Below are 16,077 nucleotides of genomic sequence, written 5' to 3' on the forward strand. Positions count from 1 at the left end.
CACTCACATAAACTGGGAGGAAGATGCATCTATGCAAAGGAGATGGTGAAACCCATGCTATAATGAACTCTATATGCTTTATATCCTTAAAGGAATGAGACTCAATGTTGAAATCATGGAGTATAAAACAGAAGAATGTGCAATGCTTCTTGAAGAAATTCATGTAAATAAAATAAATTTATATTTAAGAACTAAAGTGCCATTTTCAGAAATGCCAAATTGGCCTTAGGGTTAGTATGAGGTTCTCTCATTTTCTTAAATTCAGAAATAAGCAGTTTGGAACTCCAGTTATTTACAATGGGGACTTCAAATTCTTGATCCAGATGAGACACCTATTTAACAAAGAATCAAGTCTTAAATCATATAGATAAAAATAAGTTGAATTTTGCTACAATGATGTAATATCTTAAGTGTTTGCATTAAACAACAATATTTGTATATTTTAACAAATGATAAATCACATTTGAAATTTATTTTTCAATTTACTTTAATTAGGTATATTTGACAGCAGAATGCATTTTGATTCTTTGTACACAATTGCAGCACAACTTTACATTTCTGTGGTTTTATCCAATGTAACATTGCACCATATGTGCAGTCATACATGTACCTAGGGTAATGATGTCCATCTAATTCCACCATACCCTCTCCCCTCCTTGTTCCCCCTTTGCCCCATCAAAGTTCCTCCATTTTTCCCATGTCCTCCCCTACTATGGATCAGAATCCACTTATCAGAGAGAACATTCAGCCTTTGGTTTTTTGGGATTGGCTTACTTCACTTAGCATGATATCCTCCAACTCCATTCATTTACCTGTAAATGCCATAATTTTATTCTCTTTTAGTGCTAAGTAATATTCCATTGTGTTATTAATGTAATCATATTAATAAAATTTTCATAGTCACTGCTACCAACACAATAGTCATTATCAGCAAAAAAAGGTAGAAAATTGTGTATGAATGGAATAAGAATGGACATAAGAGCTAGGCTGGAAATCAGGGGTTAGAAGCTAAGTAAACATTTGTTGGGGAAAGTCTGACTTTTCCAACAAAAAGCACAACCAGCCAGCATTGGATCATTACTTCATAAATTAGGTAACGTTTGTTAAAAAGAACTCTCTTGAGTATAGGTTTGTAAGATTGGTCATGAATAAAACTAGAAATAAATCAAAATAAAATCTGTATGCTTCTCCAAATCTTATCCAAACTTTGATATAAAAGTTAGACTGGAAACTCCCCAAGATATTGTTTCTTGGGATATTTCCAATAAGTTCAATTTTCAGCCAACATAGAAAAAAGTTCTTTGAAAATCTTCATGGTATTTTATGTGAAACTAGGAAAATGTGGAAGCTTTGTTTTCTTTTGCAATGAAAAATTTTAAAATTTGAAAATGCTAACGTTTGGCATAAACCAATACCAGACTTTTGGTAGTTATAAATTTTAACCTAATTTACATAGAATTCAGTGAAGAAAATTAAATTAATTGCTCTCCTATAGAATATTTCTACAGGTAATTCTGTATTCTTCTGGTAGTGTTTTTTCTTGATCTTGAGTATCAACATGTTCCTGTAATATCTTTGGGATATAAAAATCCACAAATACTCACAGATACATATGTGCATACACACACACACTCACACAAATGGTGTCTAAAATAACATGACACTTTAAAAAAAAGCCCCTTCCCTCATCTCATAGCTTTACTCAAACTGTATTTGTGAGCCATATAAGGCTTCTTTAAATTGCATTGGTTCCTTGGATTACACTGAAATCCCACCCTGTTTTTTCTTAGGTTCTGTTATTCCCATTCTTTGATTCTTTTATTTGATACTCTATCCCATTTCACTATGCTTTATCTTTCTACTTACCACCTTTAAACACTTTCCTTAAAATAATTCTTGCACTTTGAAACATATTTTTTTTCCAAATGGAATGACAAACAGGACAGCTTACTAATTATTTAATATGACTTAGTATAAATGTCTAAATTCAAAGGACTAAAAACATGTATGCTAGTATAAACCAAACTACAAGACTGCAATTATTCAGGAAACAGATTTTTATTTCATTTATCTTTGGAAAGATTGTTTATTAAATGTTACTCTGATGACTCAAAATAATTTTTTCTTTGAAATGTAGTTTTATTGATGAGTAAAATAAGCTTCTACTGGAAGAAATAATGACTCTATTTGCAGGTAAATATGGAAAGGAGAATAAAAAATAATTAATGAAAGAATTTTGAACAACTTATAGAAACATGAAAAACAGTTAAAATAATCTTAATTTTCAATCTTATTCTTTTTACTGATTTTCTGCAAATCAAGTAGAGCTATTAAAGAGCATTTGCTCAAAGGATCTTAATTGAAAGAAAATGTTCTAATAAATTATCTTAAATATATGTATTCTTAGGCAATTCTTAACTTATGGTGTCCTTATTACTTTTAATGAAACTTCTATTAGTGAGTAGACTGGACTATATTTCAGTGACTTGCTTGCACACACAAAGTTAGAGTATCTAATTCTAATTTATAACTGCCCAAAGAAATGGTAGTTAACTTCATATTTTTCTGTTAAGAATTTGATGATAATCATTTTATTTGTACAGGATAAAAATCATTCTGCATAGACTATCTGACTTCAGGAAGAGTGAGAATTTAGAGACAGATTGAATTGAATTCTGCTTCCAACCTATAACAAATGTGTGACCTTGGGTGGAGGAACCTCTCAGGGACACTTTCCCTCATGTGTGAAAAAAAAAAAAAGAAGAAGAGGTGAAAAGGTGATAATAGTAGTATTGACCTCACAGTGTCCTTGTAGGTATCAAAGGAGATAATGTCTTCAAAGTTCTTTGCATGTTTCTGGCATAGAGCAATTGTTCAATTATCATCATCATCATTATCATTAATACTAGTAGTTGCTCACCGTTGAACATAGAACAGCTCTCAACAGCATAGGGAAATAGACCAAACAGTTCTGACTTCGAAATTAAATTATACTCATTCTGACTTTTTTATGCAATTTTATTGTCAGAAAGAAAAGTGACATAGAAAGCCCTAAAGTTTCCTTGAATCAAGCTACCTGAGCTATTAGGAGTATGCAGAAATAACTAATGATAAGGACATTTTTTCAAACAATTGGCTTCAACCACATTAAAAAAAAAAAAAAAAGCCCAATTGCAGGATGTCAATCTGCCCAACAGTGTAAATCTCCTTAAAGCAATTTAATTCAGATTAAAAAGATAACCTTGGCTTATGTAGCAGAATGAGGGATCTGTTTCAAATCCATCACATTAACACTATCAATAACCCACTATGTCCCATTATTGAGTAGTTTTAATTAAGTTTAGTTAGGGTATTGGGGAAGAGTGTGCCATTTAATCCTTCATTTGTAGTTAAATTGAATATTACAAATATCTCTATAACTTTTGTAGTTTGAACATCTTTCTTTTTTATTGAATTTATTGTTTTCTTTCATACAGAGCAATATCATTTGGGGAGCTCTAGTTCCCAGGAGCTTTAATGCTACCCCACTTCCAGCACTATAAAACAGAGGCCTGCTGTTTTAATCACGCCTCTCTCTCTCTCTCAATGTTGTTTGCGCCCTGGTACAACCCATCTGCCTTGAATCTAGTGCTCCGCTGGGGCTGCACACATCTGCCAGCCAGACTACCTTCGTACACAATTACTCAATCCACCGTAAGGCTCTTTAATAGGAAACAAGTGTGACAACGGCAAGCCTCTTTTTTTTTTCTTTTCCCTCCTCCCTCCTAAACCACAGAGTCAAATAGCTCTAATAGAGATGAAGCTTGATAGATCCGCCCAGGTGTAGGTGAAATGGTAGAGCCTCAGGGGTAATAGATGCTGTGCTCTCCTGCTGAAGTTTAGCACTTTGTCCTGACTGGCTCACTAGAAGCAGTGCCATGGGCTGCTCCTTGTACAGTTAGAAAGTCAACATGCTTCTTGCCGCTCACTTTTATGCCTAATCCGGAGGGCAACCTGAAGCTAGGTAAGAACTGCAGAACAGCCCTTTGACTTCAGCACATGGACAAAGGACAACAAATGCAGTAAGTAGAATATTTATCTTTCCTTCTTTTACTTGGGAATTCATTAAGGGTGTTTACTCTCAGGGAATCCTCTAAAGACTGTGCAAAAATGAACCAGCAAAAAAACCTGTGTTCATAACCCTGTGGATTTCCTCCAGTTTCGTTTTGCACAGTGCCCTGGCACTGTCACTGCAGCTTAAATACTCCATGAGTGATTCCTCATTCAGAAGGTCTTGAAACTGAAATGTGGTGCTAATAATAATGCTAATTCAAGCCCGGAGCCTGGCATATTAACTGCTATTTCTGGGTGAAATATCCTTTATTACTGTCAAAAATGATGGTGACAAGTGCTTTGTCACAGTTCTGAGAATAGAAAAAATAATGTTTACAAAGCTCAAACCCTTTTTTGAAAATGGATTTCGGCTTTTATGCATGACTATATTGTTACATCATTGTTGATACATTAATGTGAGGAATTTTCCTGTAATTTTGGCTTAACAAATTCATTCTACAGATTTGACTCTCGCCAAAGAAGTGATCCTGAAAACTCTAAAGGCAGAATTAGATTGTAGCAACAATGACAATGATAATGCTTTTTGTGAAACAAAACAAAACAAAACAAAAGGTCATTTGTCTAATAGCCTAGGAAGAGCTATTAAAACCAGATGTGGGAAATCTCAACTTTGACTTTTTGGTCTTTCATGCTTGGTTTAAAGCAGCCTTCACATTGCGTTTACTTTGCATTTACAACTTTGGATTCACCATTAAACTATGTTTGAACTTGAAGTTCAGATTTGATCTAAGTAGAGCCGTGTTCCTTGAGCCCTCCACTCTGAATTTTACTTGGCTATGGGGAATCTTTTTACTACTACACCATATATCTTGAATTGTGTTAACAAGCTAACTGCGGTGGACTTTCAGGTGGAGTGTCAGGCAGTGTAGAAGAATGTGTTTGCTGTTCAAATGGATGATGCTCCGCGTATGAAATAAACACATAGAACACATGCCCTTACAAAGACTCCAGTTATGATACTTAAATTAATCCTTCAGGAAAAGGATGCAATAAAACTTACCACAACAATATATGTATTTATGATCTCTTGAGTTGATTTTTAAAATTTTTGTTATGTACTTGAAAAATGAGTCTGAATGGCGTTGTCATCTCAAAAGACAATACACATGTTTAGAGTCTTGAGACAGGCAAACTTAAACAAAACACTATCACATTGTTAAAGTAATTCCCCATTGGCCAGTGTTTTGTTTTTGTTTTCTAACTATTATAGATGGACATCATTGAAAATGATGATTTAAAATCCATGACAGTAGAATTCTGATGACTCCTTTGTGTATATTCAAAAATGATTTAGCCTGGATAAAGTTGCTGCTATGAGAGGTTTAATTAATTACTGCCAGTTAAATATATTTCTTTAAGAATTGCATTTGACATTACTGATGGTGGAGTAAATGCAGTTTAAAAGTCATTCTTCATGAAATACTTTAACCGACAATTGTTGGCATTGAATAGCGGTCAATGTCTACCCCCTACAGGGAGAGATTCTAATTTCACTATGCTTTCCTCAGTACATGAATACCACAGAGTACAGTTCACACATATGAATGCTGTAACCGTGTCAATGACTCCAACAAGTGCCCCTTAATGGAAAGGTCAGCCCTGTGATTAATAGGAAGCCAGTTTCAAAGGCTGGACCTCACTTCAGCACTGCATTTAAATTTCTTTCTTCTTGATTTATTCATCTGCTTTTCAAAGTGTAATAAAAATCAAGTGGTCCATACTGCACATTTCTAATGCATGTGACTATTTTCATACATGAGCAACAACATCAAATAGTACATGAAGTTGAGCAAAAAAATAATAATAATAAAGTGAAAAATTGTTCAAGCTAATAATTGAAAGCATAGAATGATAAATGGAAATTTCACTTTTCATCTAAATAGTTTATATAGCCCTTCCTCAAGTTTCAGTTAATTTAATAAACCTTTAGGGGCACTGTGAGGGTATATGTGGTGTGTGACAGAAGAAGGCTTGGTGTTTCATCTAAGTTTATTATGATTAAATGCTGGCTGTGTGCTGACAATATACGCAGGTAACTCATGAAGATAATGCTTTTTCACTAATGGCAGAATTCATTGCAGAAATTTAGCACAGTAGAGATGAACAAAAGAATTATAAACCTTTGAGAAGCCCAAGAAACTATAATGGAGTTTTTGTTATAATCTGTTTTGTGAAAAAGGTATAATGGTAGTTATAATCTTTCCATCAGGACTTGTGCTGGGAAAACTTATGGCTAAGTCCACTGTGAAATTTTTTTTAATGATTTTTGACTGCTATTATATTTGCTAATAAGTATGCTAAACTTAAGGCAATTCATAATTTAGATGGTCCTTAAATAAGAGCTTTTATATTTTCATTGTGTTTGTTTCATGATTCAGGGCTTTACCCACCCATGTTTTCAAATAAGATTGCAATATGAGAAATCAAGTAATACAAACAACATAATATACTGTATTTATTACACATGAAAATTTCCGTATGCCAAGAGGAAATTTTTTAGAAATCATCGTTTATTTCAATTTACCCTAAGGAATATTCTCTTTCAAATAACTTTTTAACCCTAAATCAACACAAAGTGTAAAAAGTCCATGTGCAATTATAATAAAGGAATAATATTACCCATCAAGATAGAAAGTATAGAACAAAGAATAGCCCAGTTTTGAATGTCAATACTTCACAAATGGAGCTTCCAAAGACTACCCAATGAGAAGACAATGTAGTCACCTCTGCATAGCAGGCACAGTTCCTCCTTGATGGCCTCACACTTCACCAATGCCCACAGCTGTGTCATCAGGTCCTCTTCTAGTCAAGGCATCATTTTTGCTCTGCATTGGAAGTTGACAACTTCCAGAAAGGGTTTTAATGAAAAACATTGTTTGGGTACCTACAAAATACAGGGGACAGTATCCTCAGTGCTTTCTATCCATGATATACCTCATAGTCCAATAAAGTATGTATTGTTTCTACTCCAGTTGATAAAAGTATAAATAAAGTGGTTACGGGATATGGCCCGTTACACATCTCTGCTAATAAGTAGTGGAGCTTAGGTTCAAATTAACTTTGCCTGAAGGCAGATACCTCATCTGACCATGAGGTCTGCATGATCTCTGGTCTAACAGTACAAAGCTGATTTTATCTCTGGCCACTTTATCAAGACTAGGTGAATTTGGAAAAGGGTTCATAAACAAAAATTGATAGCATGCCCACTAGAACAAAGCTTAAATAGTTGAATGTCAGGTAAGAGTGAGTCTGATCTTACTTCTAGTTACATCATCCTGCAGAACTTGTAGACCCTACTATTTTCCAGAGGTCTCCTACAGGTAAAGAAGGAGTTGCAGTTAAATCTCAGAAATGGGAAGAAGAGGTAGTGTTTCTGTTCTCCCTCAATTGCTAAGTTTCCTTTCCTGTTAGTACTGGGTCTGACAAGAATTTATCTCTTCAGGGTTATTTCCAACTAGGCTAAAGCTTTGCTAAGAAAACTAATTACAATAGTCTCTCATTCAGATTTATCTAATCACCTTCCCACCTGCAAGGAAGAAAGTGAGCTGACAGACACCCTCAAGGATTTTCAGCCTTCCATTATTCAATAGAAACACCTGGACATTTTTTTTCCAAGAGATATAATGCTAATTATTTTTTCCTTTATTTGTATATATATTTGTGTGTGTGTGTGTGTGTGTGTGTGTGTATTCAGTCATGCAGACACATAGCCTGGAAAACAAATCTTCACAAGATTTCATTTGAAATACAGAATTTCCTAGGACCTGCATCTGTGGTATGCCTATCTGCTAAAACACTTTCTCCCTAATTCAGACATTTATTGACATGGTTGAGATTCTTTGTGAAGAGATTGAAAATAAAATATTTGTGACAAAAAAACCCTTGTATTTCATGATATAACTTTAACATAATGTGTCTGTGTATTCTCTCTCAAATAAAAGAAAAATGTTCACTTTACAGAGATTTTAATCTTATTTTAATAGTCTATATTACCCAAAATTTTAAACCAAGGTGTCATTTACTTTTATAAATGTAAGAACGTTTATATAAGGCAAATGAAATGAATATGAGGAAATTACTTCAAAATCTAAACCACCTTAACTTATTTTCTTAAAAAATGTAAGTTGAATTAAATGTTCCTTTAATTCTCATATTTCCTTTGGTTTTGGTAAAAGCTGTTTAATAAAGGTATTTAAATGTGATTGGCATTTATAAAACCATAGACTACTCTTATAAGAGAAAAGAGAGGAAAACAAGTGATTTTTTAAAACCTAATCTCAAGATTCTGGAAGAATGAATATATGGTGACAGGATCTGAAAGCTCTAAATACCTTGAGGATTGATGATTACTTAAAAACAGTGGTCAAAGACTTCCTCTATCACTATCATTAGTCAAAGAGATCAACAGGCTAACTCCGTGAAGTTAATCTTTTACTAATAAATCTTTTTTGTATTATCCAGTAACTACTTCATGTTTATTTGTGTGTCTCTCTCATTCTCTCCCCCTACCCAACCCTATCTCTCTCTTTCCCCCTAACCTCACATTCCAAGCCTTCCACAGAGCACCTGTCTAAAAGTAGTTCTTACTCTGGTCACTTGTGGCTGGTGCTCCTAAGAAATAATTGGGAACCTTACAGACCTAGACATTGTGGTGGACAGTTCCACTCAGATCTGGGGAGGGGTTATCTCTGCTCAATTCTGTGTTTTCCTACATTCCAAATCCCCAGTGGGCACTCACAACATTCAACTAAGCTCATGATCCTTCCTTCATACAGAGGCCTCTTACTCCTAGTACACCTACACAAGTCGAACTCTTGGCCATTTCTGCAACCCAAATTCAAAAGTGTTGGTCTCTACTATTGCTAAATATTAAATATTTATCTTCATTCTAGGCCCACTGAAATATGTACCCTATTTTGAAGCCTGTCTGTGAATCTTTAAGTTTATTATGAAGTACACATTATCATTGCTTTTTCATAGGTGTGTATAAATCAGAACTCAAAAGAGTTTATAATTAGCAGTCATCTTCACTTTTGTTTTATTCCTTAGTATTATACATTTCAAATTACTTCTGTTACAGATTTGAGAATTTATAAAATATAAGCTTAAAAAAGAACTCTTTCTTGGATCAAAGAATCACTTCTCAAAACATTTTCTAATCTATAAACTTAAGGCAGGGTTCATATTTGATTAATACTGTTTCTTGATGATTCTCTTCCCTGTACCCATTTCCAACAAGTTAAAAAAGGAAACAAAGTTAAAACAAAAGACCTAATTCTTTACAATCTGAAAGTAATTCTACAATCCTAAACCCTTGAATTAGGCTTGGTTTTAAGCCCAATCATATCCAATATTGTTTTGACACATGGTTAAGACAATAAAAATTGTTGCTTCTGGCAAGAACTTCTTAAAATTCACATAAAATATTGACTTGTATTGTCATTCTTACTCTCAAGTACTCCATAAAATAGATTGTATAGTGTAACATTGATCTTTTTCACTTCTGAAATTATGATAGAAGTATATTTTATCAAAACCAATTTTTCTTAACAAAATATTTAGCTTACACAACATGAAAATTTGGGTGACAGAAATTTATATGCAAACAGTTCTATTTCCTTTAGGACATAAAAACAAGTCTATGTGGATAAAAACAGAGAAGAAACATTAATTCTGTAACTACTATGTTTGTGGGATCACATTAGCTTAATTATATTCATAAGCAAAAGTAAAGTTGTCACTTCCATTTTATAGATGAACAGTGTGTTTTATTTTCTTGACTTAATGAATAATATTAAACCTATAAAAATCATTCAAGTGACTAATATTGAAAGCAGCAGATGTGTTCAAATGTCAAGATGTCCACATTATGCAGATTGTGATAGAAATTGTTTTTATTATAGTTCTGGTTTCTTGGCCTGCCTTAAAAGCATTAGTGTTGCCATTACTTTGACTCTAGAAAAATCAGGTAATGCTGTTTCTTTTGTAATACATCTTTTTATCACACTTTTGTGTAAATGCAGATACTAAAATGGTTTTATCAGTGGGAAATGATATACTTTTGTATCAAACCTTATTTTATTTCATATTCTTAAAGTATATCCATTAACTTCCATGTTATAATAATGTAGTAAACACTTTCTCTGTGTGTTTGAAAGTGAATAAGTAACTATCTGCATGTATTTATAAATTTTTTTTATTTGGCAAGATTCTATTATATATATTTGCACAGTAAAGACTGTCACATAAAAATTATTTTGTTTTATGGACTTTATTTTGTTTAATTTTAATCTTTTTTAGTTGTAGTTGGACACAATACCTTTATTTATTTATTTTTATGTGTTGCTGAGGATCAAACCCAGTGCCTCTCACATGCTAGGCGAGCACTATACCACTGAGCCACAACCCCCGGCCTTATTTTAATTCTTTTAAGAATTACATCACAAGCTTTTGTTTGCACCAACAAGAAAAATATGCATTTTGAATGTTGTTTCCAGTTTTACCTTGGCCTATTAGAATTTACATTATGTAATATGTAACTTTAAATAATGACTATAACTACCAAGACCATTACACAGAGGTCTTCTATATTAATTAAAAGATGTTTAAACCACAGTAGTATTGACAATTTTCAAATTATATTAGAAATTTTGAACTTTAATTTTTGATTATGACAAAGCCCCATTTTTTTTTTATTAGTATGGCTTGGATAGTGTGTTTCTCCAAAGTCTTTTGGACTCTCCTAAGCAGCCACAAGCTCTCTCACAAAGCTATTGGCCATATTTGTTGTGCCTACATCCATGCGGATGGTATAAGGAAGAACCACAGACTACCAGCAGGGCAATATCAGCAGCTCCACTTCAGGACTTCTTTATAGCAGTCTAATATCTCAGTGAAAGCAGACAAGGTCAAAAGGAGACAGGTTTGGGGCACCCTAGTTTAAAAGCTTCCTTTCCTGTAGATACAGATAGCTTTTCCAACAACAGAAACACAGCTTTTAGGATTCTTGAAAGGGGCCCTTTCAGTGCAAATAGCCACAATATTCAGGGAAACTCAGGCTTGCTTTCAGGTTTATAGCTTTCCTCGTCCTGATTCATTGTAGCCATCAAGAGTCATTTTTATCATAGGTAAATCTTCCTAAAATACAGCAGACATTCTGATTTTTACTGATTTTCAAGTGGAGTAAGTCTAGACAGTTAACAAAAGATCAAATTATCACAGAGAAGGGGAAAATATACTGTTAGTTCTTTATCAACAGGGGGATAACATGGAGGTTGAGAAGATTAATTTTAAGAACTAGCATGGCCTTTTTCTCTTCTGTCTACAAATCCAGACTGTGCTTTAGTTTATGGTTATACTTGTTGCACATAAACCTGCCTTCATTTATAGTTTTGTTTTTGTATGCACAGTATTGTAAGCATTTCTTCCCCTTCCATAAACACTTCAAATTACATGCACCTATACACCAACATTACAAAGGGCTGTAAAAGGTCTGGTTTTGTTAATTAAAAATTTCAAGATTTTTTTGTCTTATTTTTACTATACTCGATTATGACAGGTTGATACTGCATCTAAAAGACTAAAACTTGGAATTGTGTAACTTCTGAAAATAACTGAGGCTTCACGAAGGATAAGCCTAGATTTACTTCCAAAACTCAGTATGCTGGTTCTCGAGCACTATCTTTGCAAGGGGAAGAGGCAGTAAGAGGAACCAGGTATAGTCTCTCAGTTGTGATCATGAGATTGTCATATATGGCCCTGGCTGAGGACAGCATGCCTTAGGGGAAGGAAAGGAAGTAGCAGGAACTCAGGCTTTTTTGAAGGGCATCTGTGTCATGAACAGATGATACCTGCTGAGTTCCTACAATTATGATCATCACTGTTTAAGGACTAACTCCAGCTATTTTTCCAGACAGGGCTATGGGCAGAGTAGGCTTACAACTTTTTGGAAGGATTTGTTGCTGATGCTAATTATTAGATTTTAAAAGCACCAAATAAGATTTGAAATAACAGAATTTAAATGAATGAATACTAATCTGTGATGCAAATTCAATCTATTAACTTACTGTTTAGAAATAGATATTAGTTATATAATTGCATGATGGGTATACATTTTTGTATGTATATTGTTTTATAATGAGTAGAGAATAAACCAAAAATTCAGAGATTTTATTTTCAGTAAAGTCCAAATACGTAGCAAGACCATGGACAGGTAACTGATAGTACTTGAAAACTTAGTACTACTAATATTATTAGTACTATCTTTATATTTTTATCTATAAATTAAGAAGTTCAAAATGGACAATGTATACAGTTTCTTTTGTGTCTCATTTTTAAGAAGTGCAGTATACAATTTTATGTACAATTAAAACAACATTGATCAACACTAAGACATAAAACAATTTAAAAACAAACGTAAGTAGAAGATATATTACTCTCATAAGGATGTGAGTTAATTTTTAAACACATCTTCTTTATACAATGCATTTTAATGACTTAAAGTCAGTCGTGACAGAATTAATAAACTACTCTTGAGAATAATTAAATATCCTCAAGTTACTTGAATACTGAAAAATGAGGGCATTGATTCAGTTATTTTTTCTGGCTTCTGTTAAATGCTTATTATGAATTAAAGAATTAAAATGCATTTCTTGCACTTTAAATAGATAATAATTTGCCTTTTTTCTATTAAAGCTAATTTTTTATTCTGTCAAACTATAGACACCATAATGAAATGGAGACAGTGCAATGTAATTAGCTGAAAAGAGTGAACTTAATTTATCTTGCATTATGTGTAATAGGGAAAAACATATAAAACCATATTAAGCCTTACTTAAAGAAATAGAAAAATATATTTCAATTATCTCACATTTCTTCTTAAAATCTGAACTATAAATCTTTGGAATTGTTGTCAGAGATTTATGAAGTTTCTGTTAGATCTTTTTTCTACTATAAACTACATTTCTTATTTAATGGATATTCGGTTTCAATATCAACTGTGACTGGCTGTCTTCATTCAGATGAATAATATACTTCAAACGTTTTTAGTTTTACTTTTTTTCAGTAGGACATCCCAAAATTACTTCAAGAGTTTGAAATATTGTTTAAGTCTAAACAATAAAATTGTTTTTATTGTTTCATCCCAACCTGTGCAGCACAAGACATTAATAATTGAGAGAGATACAGAAGCAAGTGAGGCTAAGTGAATATTTGAAAGACTGGTGGAGTCCTGCAGATTTAGATTTGCTCTAGTATCTCGTCCTTGGTCAACCCCACCCTGAGGTGGGCCTTCTCTACTTAGAAGTATGGAGAGCCGGGCAATATCAAAAACAGAACTCATCTTTAGCAAATTTAGAGTGTCATAAACTGTGGCCTTGACATTTCTCCTCACACCTTTCCTGATTCAATAATAACCTTTCTTCTTCTTTCTCAACAGTTGAGTCCCCCCCTTATCACAGCATTCGTGTTGACTTTGGATTTTTCCATTAAGAAAATTTTGCTAACAGTAGGGTTTTTCCATTCACAAAATCCTGTACTCCTGAATAGTTTGTATTCTTTACATTACCACCCTCCTTCCCATTAATTTCTAAACCAAAGCAATCTATTGGGGTAATGCTCACTACCAGATCTGAAAGGGAGGCTCATTAAAGGTAGATGCAGCATGTTAAAAGATCCATTTTTTAAGGAATACAATCCTAAACTTTTAAGGTTTTTTATATTTTATGTAAGAGAACTCTTCTTGTCGATCCTGCCCCAGGTCAGGCCTGATCCAGGAGCTGTTGAATGATCCAGTACTTTTGCTGTCAGAAGATCAGGACTACTCAAGTTCACTGCTTACTTTTGGTGCCAATTCACCTCTGCCTAGTTTATGCACAAGCTCTGAACATTTTGAAACTAAGCAGTAGAAGAACCTTACAGACTAAAAAATATTCTTTAAGAGATGCTTTAAATTTCACTTTTCATGATTATGTGTTACCTGTCAATTTTTACCTTCTCCTCCATTCTGGCTGTTCCTCTTCCGCCCTTTACTGCCATATTCTCCATCCCTAGTATGCTTTCCTTCTGAAATCAGTTGGAAATTCAGGGAGAGTGAAGAAAGTAAGAGAAAAACAGAGGCCTGGCTGAATGTTGCTCATTGAGGGAAAGTGAGGCTGCTCCATGTATAAAGCACTGTTTCCAATCGCTTCTGCAGAGATGAACATCAATCTTTTTTTAGTTAACTCCATCCACACAATTAATCATGTAGCCATTTGGGGGTCAGTGATACAGTTTGCCTTGGCTAAACTACAGACCCTTACAGCCCCTACACCATTCTTGTTTGCCTAGTCTAAGAAAAGTCTACATTGAATTCAATATAATGCACTGATTTAATTTTCTTTGGCTGTTTGTGGTGTAGTCATCATTATTTTAAATTGATCTTGAGATATTGTGTATGAAAAGATCATATGCATATTCCTATTGAGCTTCTTGTTTATTAGTAGTATTGTTAAATTATACACATCGTTGTAGCACAGAGCAGTATGTTTGTCAAATGTTGTCACTGACGTATGTTCACATTCCTTGGGATTGTATATTTTTAAAAATTAGAATGAAATATAGCTTGTGGAAAGCTATTAATTTTAAGGTTTAGTTTAAATATCCTTCCCCATTCTATGAAATCTTGAGCTAGGTAGTATCTTTCCCTGCTCAGGATTATGTAATGTGTCTTACCTGTGTGATGTATTCGATAGCTTTCTGTATTGAGATATTGTCATACTTAGGTCTATTCCCAGCTAGATGCCAAGTTTTTTCAACACAGAGGCCTTGGCTTCTACTTTGTTGTGTGTAACACAGCCATGCATGACAAAGTAGGTGTTCAATAAATATTCTTTGTGGAAAATTGACAATTCTACCCTATAAATGCAGGTTGAAGGGTCTTTACCTTTGGTCTGTATCCTCCATTTGCTGTTTAATTGGCTATTAGCTGAAACTGATTGATAGACAAGGACTTTTTTTTTTTTTTTTTAGGAGAATTGGCAGCTATGTAAATACAGCACTTAACCTTAAGCACTCAGCCGTTAACCTTAATCACTGTCCATTAACCTTAAAGCACCCCAGGTTTCTCCCCTTACAGTCCCCCAAAACAGACCCCACTCAGTGCATTCCTCAGCATGAAAAAGAATCTTAGTAGAATGTTTTTATTGTCCTGTGAGTGGCTGTAAAAAAGGCATTTGGAAAGCAAACACTGAACTCCATTTCTTTCTGTGGATTCTAATTAATTTTCCAGGTGTCCATAGAGGTATATGAAACTGGAATATTATTTTAAGGAGCATGTTAGGATATATTTGATAAGAGAAAGATAGACAATGCTTTTTGATGTTACTATCTTATGTAAGTATAATAATCATAACATGTCATCTACGTAATCCTGAAAATTTGTGAAAAATAAAGAAATATTTTTCAGTAGTTATGCTAAAATATATTTAAAATTAATTTCAGGTACTTAAAACAACCAGTTATTTCAAAATACATACTACTTGGAATATCTTAGATCTAAAGTTAAATTATAATAAATAAATGATAATTTTATTTTAACAAAACACTTTTGATTTTTTTTTCTGGCAAGTATTCTTGCCAGTAGATATAACCAATTTTGTTGAAATAAAAATAGCTCGCTTTATCATAATCTTTTTTAGTATATAAAAATCTATGTTTCTGCGTGTTTCACAAAAATCACATAAAATAACAATTATGTTATTAATAATAAAATGTCATGTTAGTAAATATAGTCAAATGTATTGTGTTTTGCATATCATGGTTTTGTTTCAGCAAGATCTACATTTACTTACCTATGAATTTAGTAAAATAACGTTACAAAGTTGCAAAAAGTTTTGTGTGTAACATTATATGCTATTATGTTTTATAACTTCAATCCTTGGAGTGAAAATTGTAAGTCCATAGAGTTCCTATTGTAGTTTGAACATA

The 16,077-nt window shown here is 33.3% G+C and overlaps 1 protein-coding gene across 1 annotated transcript in view; it reads left to right on the forward strand.

Annotated features, from left to right (window-relative positions):
• The first annotated feature begins 3,825 nt into the window (after nucleotides 1–3,825).
• Sema3a (semaphorin 3A) overlaps nucleotides 3,826–16,077 on the forward strand; it is a 445,988-nt gene continuing 433,736 nt past the window's right edge. The window contains exon 1 of the mRNA XM_046464206.2: nucleotides 3,826–4,061. The gene's annotated coding sequence lies outside the window, so the exon portion shown is untranslated. The remainder of the gene's footprint in view (nucleotides 4,062–16,077) is intronic.

The sequence above is a fragment of the Marmota monax genome, unplaced genomic scaffold, assembly GCF_021218885.2.
Source record: "Marmota monax isolate L192 unplaced genomic scaffold, Marmota_monax_Labrador192_F-V1.1 WCK01_AAM20220418_F8-fsc00065, whole genome shotgun sequence".
NCBI classification, from domain to species: Eukaryota; Metazoa; Chordata; class Mammalia; order Rodentia; family Sciuridae; genus Marmota; species Marmota monax.